The sequence below is a fragment of the Schistocerca americana genome, chromosome 1 (assembly GCF_021461395.2).
Source record: "Schistocerca americana isolate TAMUIC-IGC-003095 chromosome 1, iqSchAmer2.1, whole genome shotgun sequence".
Lineage (NCBI taxonomy): Eukaryota > Metazoa > Arthropoda > Insecta > Orthoptera > Acrididae > Schistocerca > Schistocerca americana.
In genome coordinates, this window is record NC_060119.1 from 595,474,906 (window position 1) to 595,489,449 (window position 14,544).

The window sequence follows — 14,544 nt, forward strand, 5'->3', positions numbered from 1 at the left end:
GCCCAGCAAAAAAATTCCATTCTAAGATTTTTTTTCTTTTACGATGTTACTATTTGCGTTAATCAACTCTCAGTTGTCAGGTTCAGGCCACCACTACAATGCTGCATTGTGGTTTCTTATTTTTCAAAAGTGCCATATCTCATGGTAAATTTTTTGAGTTTTGTGTTTCTGGTAATATTTGGTGTGTCAATAGATCTCAAAATTACATTGTTCAAAAATGGTTCAAATGGCTCTAAACATTATGGGACTTAACATCTGAGGTCATCAGTCCCATAGGCGTAGACCTGCTTAAACCTAACTAACCTAAGGACAGCACACACAGCCCTGCCCGAGGCAGGATTCGAACCTTTGATCGTAGCAGCAGTGCGGTTCCAGACTGAAGCACTTAGAACCACTCAGCCACAGCAGCCGGCAATTACATAATTTTTTACCATTATCCACACATCTTTTTGATACAGTGTGTGGAATGGTGTTACTCCATGAATAACAAAGCAGGCAAATTAGTGTTGGAAGCAACAGTTATACTGGGAAATGTTAAACTGTTGGAACTGGTTACAGTGTAACAGGACACTAACATACAGATCTTTCCCAATGAATGTCTCCAGAACTAATAATCTACAACACTTTCAGGGGTGGTGGTGGCGATCATTGTGGACTAAAGGAATCAGACACATAAACACACAGGGTTTATTGAATCTTGAGTTCTCATCTCTGTGATGAACTAAAAACATCTTAAATCTTATTGCAATTGATTTTTGGTCTTAACAGTGCACCTGAAATAAAATTTTTGGCAGTCATACCAGTACATCATCTCAAAACATGCAGTGCTGTAGGAGAACGTAAACTGATGAGCAAATTCAAGTTTGGTAGCTGTTGTACATTGTTGAAATTGCTGATTATCGGTAAACAGCAATGTGTCATTGGCTGTATGTGCTTGCTTTTAGTACATGTCTCACTCTGAACTTTAAAAAATAATATATTACTCCACCGTCTCAATGAGATACAGCAATAAAATCTCCCAGTCTTCCAGCCGTGTCGTGCAGTTATACACTCACCTCCTACTTTCAGCTAATTGCTCCCGAGCCATTGTCAAATTGTAACAGACTGCCGTGTGGCTGCTAGACTCATCCTTATCTAGCTTTGATACCTGCTGTGAAGTTGCTGGTGCACAATTCACTTCTGTTTAAGGCAATGTTTTCATACCATGCCTACTGTAACATCACAATGCCCAAGTTTTGTGCTGCACTCAGCTGCAAATTGCTGTTTTTATTGATGGTGTTAGTAGATATGTGATCTCTACAGGTCCTTTAATTAATTTATCTGAGAAACAAACAGATATTGCAAGCATTTTAGCAAGTATCATCAAGCAGGATCATCAAATAGAACAACATCAAAGAGAAGAATAAAAAAAAAGCTTGCATTTTTGGCATTATGTGGTTCAGTGATGGGGGAAATTGTCTATTTCCTGAAGAGACATAACATCTACTCAGTTTTCAGTTAAAATACTTCAACTCATGAGACCTGTGAAAGACAATGCAGGGCTCAGAACTCCTTATGTTTACAAAATACAGTGCAATTGCAGTATTAATTTCGGTGGGCCGTGTGTATGATAGAACTATGTCGGGTTGAATACAAGAGTTGTCTTTGACTGTGATATGAAGAGAAATTGGAGATAGCTGAAAATGGGGTAGAAATTGAATTTAAAATTTTTTTCAACAACATTTTTGTCATCACACAGACTAATGGTTCCTGGGGTGGTATCATACTTGAAATAGCTTTAAGGATCAAAATTGCTAATGATATTATGAATAAATATCATGGTTTGCAGCACAACATGGAACCCAAGCATTGTGAGGTTAAAGCAGGTGCTGCAGACACAGAACTAAAACATTGCTTCACGCAGTTATGAACTGAACACAAATAACATCACAGTACGTGCCGCAGCTACATAAGGATGAGATCAGCAACCATATGGTTCTCAGTTACCAGTAGACAGTGCATGAGGTGCAATCAGCTGAAAGCTCGTGGACATACAATTACTTCATGTGGCCCAAGGCCTGAGAGTATTTTATTAAAAATAATAATTTGACAAATATGTTACATATTACTGATTGAATGTGTTACATGTAGTGATACATAACAATATATATTGACATTCCACTTATTTTTGTTGATGTTCCATTTATTTTTGTTGATAATTGTTTACATACCACTCACATCATTGACGAATTATGAACTGTTTGTTTGTCTTTGATGCTGCTGGTACGTCCTCACAATAATTGTAACCATAGGTGGTATATAAACATATTACCATTTTCTGTGGATACAGTCCCATTTTTTGTGTCCTTTATCCTCTCCAAAGTGTTTTCACTGTGGTCTCTATCTATCATTATCACCTGTTCATCCCCCATTGCCTGCTTTTTTAATATGTAACATGCCACTATCTGTGCTTTTAATTGGATGAGTTCTTTATTATTATATAGCTATTCTCTAGCTCTGCTGACCCTTCCTATCTCTTTCCTATATGCCTTCCACATTTTCAGTATCTGCTCCAATCGAAACCAAAACTCAGCAAAATTGAACCATGTTGAACCATAGAGAGAATCCCCCCTCCCCTGCACCCTCTCCTTTCCTCTCCTCTCCCTCCCCTTCTACTTCTCCCTGTCTCCCCCTATCTCCTCCTCTCCCTCCCCCCTCCACCCTCCCCTCTGTCTCCCCCTATCTCCTCCTCTCCCTCCCCCCTCCACCCTCCCCTCTGTCTCCCCCTATCCCACCTCTCCCCTTCTCCCACCCCCTCTCTCCCTCCCATACCCCTCTCTCTCCCTCCCATACCCCTCCCTCTCCTCCCCCTCCCTCTCTCCTCCCCCTCTCTCTCCTCCCTCTTTCTCCTCCCCCCTCTCCCCCCTCTCCCATCCCCCCTCTCTCATCCACCCTCTCTCATCCCTCCTCTCTCATCCCCCCTCCCCCTCCTCCCCCTCTGTCTACCCCCTCTATCTCTCACCTCCCTGTGTGTGTGTGTGTGTGTGTGTGTGTGTTACACAGCTTTGGAAGTTGAAAAATAGTGCTCAACATGTCTTTTATGTGGCCATCTACTGCCCAACACTTTTTGTATACTAACTGGTATTCATTTGTCATAGTACTTTTCTAGTTACTTTATTCATGCTGAAACAGTTATTTTTTTGTTGTAGCTGTGTATACTTGTGTAAGCGATATACAATAAAATGTCCTTGTCTAGTCATCCAAATTTAGGTTTCCTGTGATTTCTCTACATTGCTCCAGGCAAATGGTAGATTGGTTTCTTAGAAAAGGGCCTGGCGATTTCCTTCCCCAGCCTTTCATAACCTGAGCTCATGCTGCATTTCTAATGACGGTGCTGTTGGTAGGACTTTAATCTTCTTACTTTTCAGTTAAAATATTGATCCTGCTGTGTTAGCGTATCAGTTAAAGACGTAATACTTCAGTTATGTTGTAAACTAATCAGTGTTCAATACAGAGTACTAGCACAAAGCACCTCCTTCCATACTCAACAGTATTGCATATTCGTACATGATTAGCATTTATTAGGTACAAAATGCAATTTATTAACCAAACACTGAAATTACAGTTCAACAGGCACTCTCAAAATACAAATTCTACGGAGAAAAAGTATGCACAGGGCATTTTATGTGTTGAAGTATATGCACAGGCATAGTATATTTTCCTATTATTTCTTGATTTGGGACATCATTTGTTCAGTGATATCTTTAACATGCAGTGATGTTCATGGGCTGTTTTTCTTCTCAAGCATTGATTTCATATTTTGGAACAGATTCAAACTGTGGACACTGCTGTATGATTTTGAGAGGTAGGTGGTGTCTCATGTACAAGTAAGATTTGTTTCCCAGTAGGCTGTTCATAGATTGTACATAAGAACAAAAGTTGCATTTACATCTCTGTGCTTTTTATTCTTCTGTAATTTTACTGTTTTGTATGTGTTACATAGTAACATGGATAGGTTAAAGTTAGATATAGTGGGAATTAGTGAAACTATGTAGCAGGAGGAACAAGACTTCTGGTCAGGTGAATACAGGGTTATAAATACAAAATCAAATGGGGATAATGTAAGAGTAGGTTTAACAATGAATAAAAAAGTAGGAATGCGGGTAAGCTATTATGAACAGCGCTGTGAATGGATCATTGTAGCCAAGATAGACACAAAGCCTACGCCTACCACAGTAGTACAAGTTTATATGCCAAGTAGCTCTGCAGATGATGAAGAGATTGAAGAAATGTATGATGAGATAAAAGAAATTATTCAGATAGTGAAGGGAGACAAAAATTGAATTATCGTGGAGGACTGGAATTCGATAGTAGGAAAGGAAGAGAGGAAAAGTAGTTGGTGAATATGGAATGGGGGTAAGGAATGTCAGAGGAAGCCACCTGCTAGAATTTTCCACATAGAATAATTTAATCATAACTAACACTTGGTTTAAGAATCATGAAAGAAGGTTGTATACATGGAAGAGGCCTGGAGATACTGGAAGGTTTCAGATAGATTATGTAATGGTAAGACGTATATTTAGGAACCAAGTTTTCAATTGTAAGACATTTCTAGGGGCAGATACGGACTGTGACCACAAGCTATTGGTTATGAACTGTAAATTAAAACTGAAGAAACTGCGAAAAGGTGGGAATTTAGGGAGATGGGACCTGGATAAACTGAAAGAACCAGAAGTTGTAGAGAGTTTCAGAGAGAGCATTAGGGAACAATTGACAAGAACAGGGGAAAGAAATGTATTGGAAGAAGAATGGATAGCTTTAAGAGATGGAATAGTGAAGACAGCCTCAAGATCAGGTAGGTAAAAAGATGAGGGCTGTAGAAATCCTTGGGTAACAGAAGAGATACTGAATTTAATTGATGAAAGGACATAATATAAAAATGCAATAAATGAAGCAGGTAAAAAGGAATACAAAAGTCTCAAAAATGAGATTGACAGGAAGTGTAAAATGGCTAAGCAGGGATGGTTAGAGGACAAATGTAAGGATGTAGAGGCATTTATCACTAGGGGTAAGATAAATACTGCCTCCAGGAAATTTAAGGATACCTATTGAGAAAAGAGAACCACTTGTATGAATATCAAGAGCACAGATGGAAAACCTGTTCCAGGCAAAGAAGGGAAAGCAGAAAGGTAGAAGGAGTATACAAAGGGTCTATACAAGGGCGATGTACTTTAGGGCAATATTATGGAAATGGAAAGAGACGTAGATGAAGATGAAGTGAAAGACCTAATTCGAAACAGGGCACCGGGAGTAGACAATATTCCATTAGAACTACTGATAACCTTGGGAGAGCCACCCCTGACAAAACTCTACCATCTGGTGAGCAAGATGTGTGAGACAGGCGAAATACCCTCAGACTTCAAGAAGAATGTAATAATTCCAATCCCTAAGAAAGCAGGTATTGACAGGTGTGAAAATTACCGAACTATCAGTTTAGTAAGTCATGGCTGCAAAGTACTAATACAAATTCTTTACAGACAAATGAAAAAACTGGTAGAAGCTGACCTCGGGGAAGGCCAGTTTGGATTCCGTAGAAATGTTGGAACATATGAGGCAATACTGACCCTATGAATTATCTTGGAAGATAGTATAAGGAAAGGCAAACCTATGTTTCTAGCATTTGTAGACTTAGAGAAAGTTTTGACATTGTTGACTGGAATACTCTCTTTCAAATTCTGAAGGTAGCAGTCGTCAAATACAGGGATCCAATGGCAATTTACAATTTGTACAGAAACCAGATGGCAGTTATAAGAGTCATAGGGCATGAAAGGGAAGCAATGGTTGGGAAGGGAGTGAGACTGGGTTGTAACCTATCCCCGATGCTGTTCAATCTGTATACTGAGCAGGCAGTAAAGGAAGCAAAAGAAAAATTCGGAGTAAGAATTAAAATCCATGGAGAAGAAATAAAAACTTTGAGGTTTGCCGATGACACTGTAATTCTGTCAGAGACATCAAAGGACCTGGAAGAGTAGTTGAACGGATTGGACAGTGTCTTGAAAGGAGAATATAGGATGAACATCAACAAAAGCAAAACAAGAATAATGGAATGTCGTTGAATTAAATCAGGTGATGCTGAGGGAATTAGATAAAGAAATGAGACACTTAAAGTAGTAAATGAGTCTTGCTATTTGGGAAGTAATTGATGATGGTCGAAGTAGAGAGGATATAAAATGTAGACTGGAAATAGCAAGGAAAGCATTTCTGAAGAAGAGAATTTTGTTAACATCGAGTATAGATTTAAGTGTCAAGAAGCCTTTTCTGAAAGTATTTGTAGGAGTGTAGCTATGTATGGAAGTGAAACATGGGTAAGATAATGGTATTTTATTACTGACAGCATGTTTCATTATTCTGCGGTGGTATCTATTATAATTGTTTTTGAGCCCTTGCTCAGCATATTTATACCCAAATATCACGTTTTTCAAAGAGCCCACCAAGGTATTCGATAAATCAGTTACGTAGGTCAGGAACAAGAGTGGGCCAAGTACCGATCTATTTGAGGTTCCACACTTAATATGTCCCCACTCCAATTTTAGTTTTCTTCTTACAGTATGATTTGCCAGTGTGACCTATTTTTTTGAGATATGACTGCATCTATGTGAGAAGAATGGCTTTAACACCATAATGTTTTAGTTTCCATAGCAGAGTTTTGTGAACTTCACAAGTGAAGGTCATGGCGAGGCCATAGAAAATATCAACATGGTAATTTTTCTTATTTAGCTCTATCGGGAAAAGTTGTTCTTCTTCCAAAAGTTTAAGCCTGGTCTTTGCCACCTCAGCTTCCTCTCTTCAATAGTACTCTTCATCTCCATGTATGAGGGTTGCACCAAAAGTAAGGTTCCCATATTTTTTACAAATAGAAAACATTGTTTATTGTTATTAATTTATACATAATCGAAAAGCTTACACTTTTGTCTATTTCTCAACATAGTCTCCATTTCTTTCAACACACTTTTGAAGATGGTGCTCCATCTTTTGTATTCCTAAGTCAAAGAAGTCTCCCACTGGGAGCTAAATCCGGGCTGTATGAGGGATGGTGCATAAAAGTCCACCCAAATTTCTTCAAAAACTCTTGCATTTGACGAGTTACATGCGGTCAAGCATTGCCATGAAGAAGCACTACTCCCTCCTTCAGTTGTCCTCCCTGGCGATTCTGGATTGCTCGCCAGAATTTGGTCAATGTTTCACAATATCTGTCTGAGTTTATTGTCGTCCCAGGTTGCATGAAATCAATGAGGAACACCCCCTTCTGATCGCAAAACATAGTCGTCATAACCCTTCCTGCTGACTGCGTTTGTTAGAATTTCTTTGGTGGCTGTGAACCGGAGTGATGCCATTGACGATATTGTTGTTTTGTTTTGAGGGTGTAATGAAACACCCACATTTCATCTCCTGTGACGATAGAGTCCAACAACTTCTCCTTGTTGCCTACCCCCTCACATTGTTGAAGAAACTTGCGAACACAGTCAAGGCGTTGCTCCATGTGTCCGTTAAGTCAGCATCTGGGGGACCCAGTGAGCACACACCTTGCGATAACTCATTTCTGTTAAAGTTCTTTCAATTGTGCTGTGCGAAGCTTCAAGAATGCATTCAACAAGTTCACAGACAGTGACCCTCCAATCTTTGGGCAGCTCACTGTTGATCTTCTATATAATCGCATCCGAAACCGACCTCCTTCCACTTCATTCTTCATTGTGAACTTCTGTGCGATCCTCAGCAAAAGCCCTGCACCATTTGTGGGCATGCTGAACAGACATGCACTCTTCACCACAAACCTCAGTCAGTTATCCATAAATCGCCATAAGTGGTAAGTTCCTTGTTGGAGAAACCAGATTACTGCTCGAACCTCGCACTTGGCGGGAGCAGCGACCAATACTTCCATCTCTGATAGCTGCCAAGCCAACACTGAGCGACATAGCGAATCGCGGACGGTCATCCTTTCATTTTATTTCCTAGGGTTCTTTGAAAATGTTTTGTAGAAGAACACCATGTCTGATTAAGTGTCCAGAGCATTTTGCTTTGTGTTGATCTATAATTTTCAGTAGTTTTTTTCTTCCCTCCTATTTCCTGCAGAGCCCTCTCATTTGTTTTTATGGCAGTGCAGCTAGTTTTTGTAATTCACCTCCAGAATGACAATGCTGCAGGTTCAAGATGGGTTTTCTCTTGCTTTACTCATGTGTGGGTTTCATACCTGTATGTCTACACACTCCACACATGGGTTTCTACAAGTCTTTTCTCAGAGTGGAAGCTGATGTGCTTGTTCAATAGAAGGTTCCTCTTATTTTGGAAGGCACTCTTGCCAGTGTTATTCTTCTCTTGATTTCCTTGAGACATCTGTTGGTTTTCTCTGCAGTGCTACAGAGATGGTTTCACTTGGTTACTTCCTCATGTTCCACAGTGCCTATTTTGATGTAGTTCTTACCTCCACCACCTGTTCTTGGCATAACCATGACTTTTGTTTTATTGGGATTTAATTTTATTCTCTCTTTATTTAAGACAGTGAGCATTTTATTTAGTTCTTTCTGTGAGTTTGCCACTATTGCATCGTCATCGGACAAATGTGATGCAGTGAATTTGAACACCATTAATTTTGATTCCACTCATGCTTTCTTACTGTTGTTGTTGCCTCCTCAGTGAACATTGTTTTTGCTTCTTTCATGTCACTATTAATATTGAGTTCAGTACTTTGACTTCCATATAACTGCAAAATTAATTGCTTGTCCTTACAGTCAAGTTCTACTTCACACATTTGCATGAAATAGTAACTTCCAATCAACATCATCTGATGCTCTTTATAGGTCAATAAATGCTCAGAATTTGACTTACTACTAGTATTGCTGTGGTCGTTACTTTCATTGTTCTGAAGTGAAATTGGTCTTTGCCTAAGTTTCAATTTATTTTCTTTTGTATCCTCTCTTTGCCTATTAACTGTTAACAAGTATTTATTGCTAACAAAAATGCATTAACCAAACATGGGAAGGATGGTGATGTGTCTATAATTGATCATTTGTGTATCCCCACTTCCATAAATGGCTCTTATCTCCATATACTTCAGTATTTCGGAAAAAAACCACTTTAACTCATCAATTGATTACAAAGAGAATTCTATGGAAGTTATCAAGTTAGCACAGGCTTTTACTGCTTTAGTTGAAATAATATCAGATCAGAAGAATTACTCCTTTTCAGTGACTTAATAATTTTTTCTATCTCTTTTAAAGTTGATTTGGCAATACACTTGTGTACTGGTGGAGTATTTTATCCCTTCTAAGATTCCTGCAACATAAATATAATATATGTGCTTCCTGTGGGCCATTTTTCCTATGCTTTCAGCAATTAATAGGGACAATTCATTGTATTTGGTGCCCAGTGAACTAAATTTTCACATGTGCCTGGCTGCTAAAGTCATCAGGAAGCTGAATTATTCGTCCTGCTTAGTTGATTTGTTTCATACCTAATAACACTACAAATTTAAATTAATGTGTTCTTGAAGTTTTAATTTTTTGTGCATAATGCTTGGTTTCCACTTTCCTGATGACACAGTGAAAAATTTTGCAGTGTTGTTTGTAGTGCGTCTCTAAATCTTGGTTAAAAATAGTCCTGAGCATTGATTGAAAAGTTGTCTCTTCCAGACACAGGATAATTTTATCTCAAAAGCTAGCCATGTCTTGACTTGCACTGTGGTTATCCTGACCTGTAGTAAAGAAAAGCTGGATTGACAGTGTTGTAAAAATATTTTTGGGAAACATTAAATTTTTCATCTACTGCATAGCCTTGACAAACTTATTCTCACACTTAATCCAATAAATTTTCCGTAAATAATAAGAGTGAGTTTGCATTTATAATTCTTGGGAGAACATGATTATGGGGGTGCTTTATTGCTGCCATTTGACCACCAATATCAGACTAACCATTTATTATGAGGCTCACAACTATTTGATGAAAGACAGTCGAATTTAGAAATAAATTATCATTGCTGTTGTGTTATGCCATCATACTTTTGTTGGAATGTTACTGTGGGGCATAAACCAAAGTTGTACATCAATAACTCTGGGTTCCCTTAATAAGTAACTCTGGGTTCCCTTAATAAGTACTATCTGAGATTAAATAAATGCTCAGTTATTGTATTGAAGCCATATTAGTACTCTCCAATTGCCTGCCTTCTTGCAAGGGGTATGTATGCTGTCACTGCTGCCAACTTGTGTGTTTCCAAGTCTGTTATTAAAGCACTGCAATCAAGAGTGTTACAATAAGCATAGATTTAGGCCAGTACTTTTATTTCACTTCTGTGTGTGTGTGTGTAGCTGTTCTTCTCTTATGTATTACGGCTTCAGTAATGTGATGTCAAATTGTATCTAACTCGGTGCATCTTTTCAATTTCTGTAAATTCTAAAAGTTGATTTGTTTAACAATAGTTCATGTGGAGGCATACCTTTAGACTTTACAGATTTCTGTAATGATGACAGAAACTCACGTTTTTCATTTAAAAGGCTGCTTATGTTTTAATGAAAAAATCCAAATTTATTTCAGTTGCTACCTTCATGCTGTGCAAGTTGCCGTTTGTTATTTCTCTTTGTTGTCACTCAACTGCTCTGTCTTTTGTGAACAGTTATCACAAAAAAGGAAAGTGAAAATATTGACAGTCCTAGGGGTTGGACAGACACTGCTCTAATTATATTAAATGCTGTGGGAATTTAGTCTTCGGAGGTATTCAGATGTGGACCTTTTGTGTGCTGTGTTCCTGTGAGGGGCCAATGTGCCAGTGATACACATGAATAATTGCCTCACACTTTCAGCAACCCCTGAAGCTCTACATTTGCATACTTCGCATAATCCATCTTCTAGGGCTTTTCATGTTGCCAAAAGAGTGACGCAGTCTTCACATTAGTGTGAGGAGTGCTCTTAGCTATGTGCCTGATGTCGTCCTCAATTGTGTAGGTATGGTTACAGCTACGAATGGTCTAGCTGTGGATTTACCTTAAAACATTAACGCCTCTGACTACTTTCTTTACTGCTTTCAGAAGGCACGACTGTAGATTATGTTTGAGTTTGGTCCAGCACTGGCTGTGCACTCTCTCTTTTGCCCCTCATATTGCTGGTAATCTCTGTTATCCTTTTTCATTCACCTTTCTGTGATACTGCTGCTGCTCTTTTTAACTGTCACTAATTCACTTTCTTGCCAAACACACACACACACACACTTTTGTAGCATATATTTTATCCATTGTCTCACAGATATAATTAAATTTGCACTCAGTTCCTTTCATAATCACTTATGCCTTAGCAGTTCATAGCTCTTGATACTTCACTTAAATGTTGTGAGGACTTTTAAGATGCTGAACAACATGGATCCCCTCACCATCTTACAACTTCTTTATTCATGATTGTGTCATCTACCTATTATCTTTCATGCCTCTTACAACCCCAATAAATTATATAACAACAAAACAATCCATTTTTGACAAAATAATTTAATTGTATAGATAAAAAATCTATTCACCAAGCGGTGGCAGAACACACAAAAAGAGGGTTGTAATTACGCAAGTTTCCGGAGCCAGTAGCTCCTTCTTCAGGGAGAAGGGTTGAAGAGGAAGGAAAGGGGGGGGGGGGGGTGGGGGGAGGGCTGGAGGGGTCTAGGAAAAGGGGTAGATTTTGGGAAGCTCACCCAGAACTGCAGGTCAGGGTAGATTGACCACACGGGACAAGAAGGAAAGACTGATTGTTGGGGACTGCATCGGATGAGATTTGAAAACCGGAGAACTTAAAGGTGGAAGACAGGATAATATGCAAGTCAGAGATTACTGCTTAAACATAATGCATGAGCTAATAAGAGCGAAAAGCTACTGCTTAAACATAGTGCATGAGTTAATAAGAGTGAAAAGCTAAGTACATAATGTAGGCGGTACAGAACAGAGGTGGAAGGGTGCCGGTGAAAAATAGAAGGGTAAGACAATGAAAGATGTAGAAAACTAAAACGGAGTGAAGAAAAGAGTAATTACTGTGAAAAAATGCTGAGACAGAAGAAGTTAATTAAATTAAGGCCAGGTGAGTGGCGAGATCCAAGGACATGTTGTAGTGCTAGTTCCCATCTGCGGAGTTCTGAGAAACTGTTGTCTGGGGGAAGAATCCAGATGGTGCATGTGGTGAAACAGGCACTGAGGTCACAATTGTCATATTATAGAGCGTGCTCTGCAACAGGGTATTGCATGTTGCCAGTATACACCCTCTGCCTGTACCCATTCATCGTAATTGATAGTTTGGTGGTAGTCATGCTGATGTAAATGGCCAAACAGTGTTTACATTACAGCTTTTACATCGGCACAACTATCACCAAATTATCAATTAGGATGAATGGGCATAGGGAAATGGTGTATACTGGCAACACACAGTATCCTGTTGCAGGACATGCTTTACAACATGGCAATCATGACCTCGGTGCCTGTTTTACGACATGCACCATTTGGATTCTTCTGCCAGACACCAGTTTCTCAGAACTCCACAGGTGGGAACTTGCACAACAACATGTCATTGATTCTCGCCCTAATTTACGTTAATTTCTTCTGTCTCAGTGTTTCTTCATAGTAGCTACTCTTTTCTTAATTCTGTTTTAGTTTTCTACACCTTTCATTGTCTTACCCTTCTATTTTTCACTGCCCCCTCCTACCTTTGTTACGTACAATGCAGTTGGCTATGCACTCTTATTAACTCTTGCATGATGTTTAAGCAGTAATCTCTTTCTTGCATATTACTCTGTCTTCCATCTTTAAGCTCTGAGGTTTTCAAATCTTGTCCGATGCAGTCCCCAACAATCAGTCTTCCCTTCTCATCCCGTGCAGTAAGTCTACTCTGCCCCGCAGTTCTGGGTGAGCTTCCCAAAATCTACTCCTTTTCCTATACCTCTCCAGTCCCTTTACCTTCACCCGTCTTCCTTCCCCTTCAACCCTTCTGCCTGAAGGAGCCACTGACTCCAAAAGCTTGTCTAATTACAAGCCTCTTTTATGTGTGTTCTGCCATCGCTTGGTGAATTGATTTTTTATGTCTCCAATTAAATTATTTTGCCAATAAATTATGTGTTTTACAGTACATTTAAATTCTAGTCATAGGAGCTCTACATTCTCTGTCCTTGCAAGCAGTGTTCTCATCCAACTGCAGGGATATTTTTACTTTTTTTGCAAACAAATTGAGATTTTTTGGTTGCTTTTCTTTTTTACCCTGGCTTTCCAGTGCAACTAATCTATAATATTAGAACTGGCTGTTGATCGGTGTTTCTTTGTTTCTTTGTGTCCAGTAATAGAGGTCATAATACTGCAGATTCGGTGGAAGTTTGACTATTATCTGTTCACTTGAAAATACTTAATTCATACTTTGCAATCATGTGTAACCAGACACCACTTCAGAAAAATGTTCATACTTTCAGATTTCATTTATGCCTTCTATGAAACATGTTTGAGTGGCTTTCAATTATTTTCCACCACTCTTACCTTCATTCTCTACCAGTATCTTCTCAGTAACATTTTTGTTCTGCTCTTCTATGTAGGATCTATACTTATTCACCAAATCATTCCCAATCTTCTGTAAACCTCTTTAATTGCACACCCAAGTTTATATTTAATTCTATTTATTGCATTCTCTATTTCTGTTCTTAATTTGGTAGGTCAGTTTTCCTTTTTTGTAATTCTTTTCAGCATTTTTTTATTGATTTGTTGTCAAGGATTCTTAATAAATGCCCATAAAGTTGTTGTCTTCTTTTCTTTATCAGTGCTACAACTCCTGTTTTCTGGTACACATTTCATGTTAAGGCACAAGATATTTCAGACCATTTTTCTCTTTTTCTGATTTCCTGTAGACGTCTCTTTCCAGTCATGTTCAGTGTTTCCATTTGAAGCAGGCCTGAAAATTTTATCCATTTATTTTTAATTTAGACCCATCCAACAAATTTTTCTGATTATTTTATAAGTGATGTCCGTTTTCCTGAGATGCTCTTTAGTCTCAATTTTCTCCTGTCCATTCTCTTGTATTGTTTCTCCTAGGTAGTTGAATCTTTAAACTGTCTTCATTTCCACATTACCCATCTCCAGTGGGCATGGGACATCTTTGATATTGATCATAAACTCAATCTTACTGCATGTGGTTTGTAGGGGTTGTGGGAAGAAAGTGGGGACACATGAGAGAGTATTTTATATAATTGCATGTTACATGTGTGATGAAATTAAAAAACAAAAACGTAAATACAATAAGACAAAGCAATTTATGTTGGAGACAGCATTTTCTAGTGCTACAAATGAAACTAATTGTCGCCAGAATGTGGTTCATTTGAAAACACAGATAAAGTGATCAGGTTAATCCATATGAAACTGAGGATTAGCACTTTCTTTCAGCTGTAACTTTGCTCATCTGTTAGTCTACACTCGGAAGCTGCTCTGGCATTGAGTGTGGATGGTTCTTTCTGTTGTGAAAGTATCTGATAGACATATGTCAAATAATGTACATCACACTGCAATAATGAATATT

The 14,544-nt window shown here is 38.6% G+C and overlaps 1 protein-coding gene across 6 annotated transcripts in view; it reads left to right on the top strand.

Moving 5' to 3' along the window:
* Positions 1-14,544, top strand: part of LOC124606870 (calcium homeostasis endoplasmic reticulum protein) — a 377,438-nt gene that overhangs the window by 111,743 nt on the left and 251,151 nt on the right. The gene's annotated exons all lie outside the window — the stretch shown is intronic.